This window comes from Scylla paramamosain, chromosome 26 (assembly GCF_035594125.1).
Source record: "Scylla paramamosain isolate STU-SP2022 chromosome 26, ASM3559412v1, whole genome shotgun sequence".
In the NCBI taxonomy this organism is placed as follows: domain Eukaryota; kingdom Metazoa; phylum Arthropoda; class Malacostraca; order Decapoda; family Portunidae; genus Scylla; species Scylla paramamosain.
The window spans coordinates 9,400,001-9,402,500 of NC_087176.1; the positions used below are offsets into that span (position 1 = coordinate 9,400,001).

The following is a 2,500-nucleotide window of genomic DNA, read 5'->3' on the forward strand; positions in this document are numbered from 1 at the left end:
TACTGAGTGTCTCGAGAATGATGATTTATCATCTCTACCTTCCTGACCACTTCCCGCTACCTGCCCCAACCTTCAGGACAGTCTTCAGGCCCGCCGCGCTCACCTGTCTCCTCACCTTGCAGCAAGGTCTTACAGCTTCTTATGTTTAACTCCTTTGTACCCGAGGCGTTGTTCATGATTCACGATTGTGTCCGGCCAGCAAACCAAGGCATCGACTGCACAACCCACCTTGCTTTGTCTCGTTACTGGTGGCCGTCCTTGGCTCGCGATATTACCTGTCACCCCTCATTGCTTGTCTTGTGCTCGCCGTAACAGCCACCTCTCTCTCTCCCTGTATCATAACGCCCACCTCTCTCTCTCTCTCCTTGTACCAGTGTTTTGATACCCTGTTCCCGAATATCCTTGGGACACAATTACTACAGACTTACTGCAACTTCCTCATGTTACATCGGCTAACACGCATCTCTTTGCCTGTGTGGATAACTTCTCTCATTATTTCCTTCTAGCTCCTTTGAAAGGACAAAATTGCCTCCTCGGTAGAGCACGCCCTTGTTAGCCATGTACTAAACCCCCTTTACTTCACCAGGTAATATCCTCTCGTACAATGGAGCTGAGTTCAGGAATTAATCGATGGCAGCATTGCGTGCAGCTTTCAACACTCGTCAGACTTTCGTCGTTGTACATCATCCTACTTCTAAGACTTTGGAAGTGCCACGACGTGTTACTGACGGCTCCCCATACGCAGGATTCTTAGTTTTCTCCCACAGCATCATCCAACAAGCTGTAAAGTTATGACTCCAGCATCAGTAACACCTCACTTCTCCCTCTTTGGGAAGACAAATGCTTGCCCTGTGACGTCTTGCTTGCTCAGCCCAAGCCACTCCACGGTCCAGACGACTACGCCAGGCTACAGCTCACTTCTTTTCAGTACGTTCACCACACCACCATGTGCAGCTCATCTCCTGCACCAGTCAACTTAGCACTCGTCAACGCAGAACCGGTCAAATCCCTCAATTCAAGACTGGCAACAGCGTGATCCTCAGGAGCGTCCAGACTTGCCCCTAGACACCTCAGACCATCCTGTGTTCTTCCCGAGGCCAGGAATAAACCTAACACACAGTGAAGGATTTGGCCCCACACACGAAGTGCACCGTCCACACGAATGACATCACGCACGTCACTGGCCCACACTCTCCCCTCACAAATCTCCTCCCGCTTCTACTTCTTTTCCTTTCTGCCTCTCTGGCCCAAAATATCCTCCACATCCCTATTTTACCCGACCCAGGGCTCGCGGGCAACATTCTCTCGCCCGCTGAATCTTGTTCTTTATCTTCTTTATTTCCTCCTTTCCTCATTTTGTATATATTTTTGTAAATATACCACCGCCTTGATTACATTTCTACCATTTTTCTCTCTCTCTTTACCCTTGCGTCACCATTCTGGCCATAGGTGTAACATGCACATACATACAGGAACAAGTTGTCTTTAAGCTTTTGCAACAGTATACCTCAGACCGTCTACAGACACCCATTTAGGGGTGGCCGAACATTATGTAATGTATTATTTTATATATGCATATACACAGCAATTATTAGTAGTAGTAATAAAATACTAATACTACCAGCACCAATACTAAATCAGTGAAATTTTCACATCCTCCTTAATTAATTACCCGCTCACCTGACCCACCCACCTGACCTGGCACATCGACAGAAGTGGTCATGTGACTTCTGACCACCTCACAAAAACACCACACCCTCACAAAAACACCAGTGTCTGTCCGCTGTTCTTAATACCACTGGCACTGCTCTAATCCCTGCTCCCATCTCCCGCCCTCATCTCAGATCCTCATTTCCTTCTTTGAAGTTTCCCCAACGTCACTTCACATGGAGTGACTCCTTCCTCCTTTCCTATTGGCCGAGTGACGGCTCACGTCACCCGCATGGCCTGCCATATATCTGGGCGGGGATGTGGTCAGGGAGCTGGGGATGAGACCCTGGCAGCCGTCTGTCGGCACGTCTCCCGCTGTGAGGCACTTATGTACCTTCCTACAAATAGATCTGTAAGAGAGAGCTAAGGAGTTTCCTTCCCACCACCATTCTGAAGTTACTACGAGGGCGCGGCTGCAGAGGGGAGGGCCACCACGACACACTGTACTACAAAAGTCAGAAGTTAACGGCACTAAAAACACCAACAGAAGTACATGTGTGTGTGTGTGTGTGTGTGTGTGTGTGTGTGTGTGTGTGTGTGTGTGTGTGTGTGTGTGTGTGTGTGTGTGTGTGTGTGTGTGTGTGTGTGTGTGTGTGTGTGTATGTGTGTGTCAAAATTAGGTTCATTATGAGGTCACCTGAAGCTCTGATTGCAAGGTACACTCAGGCAGCGCTCTCCTCCTCCTCCTCCTCCTCCTCCTCCTCCTCCTCCTCCTCCTCCTCAGCTTCTTATCTTACTTTTCTCTCACCTCATCTTCTATTCCCCTTTAGCTCCACCTCCTCTTCCTCCA

The 2,500-nt window shown here is 48.9% G+C and overlaps 1 protein-coding gene across 8 annotated transcripts in view; it reads right to left on the reverse strand.

The window, feature by feature from the left end:
* The window catches only part of LOC135113700 (uncharacterized), an 87,511-nt gene that overhangs the window by 61,852 nt on the left and 23,159 nt on the right, over window positions 1-2,500 (reverse strand). The gene's annotated exons all lie outside the window — the stretch shown is intronic.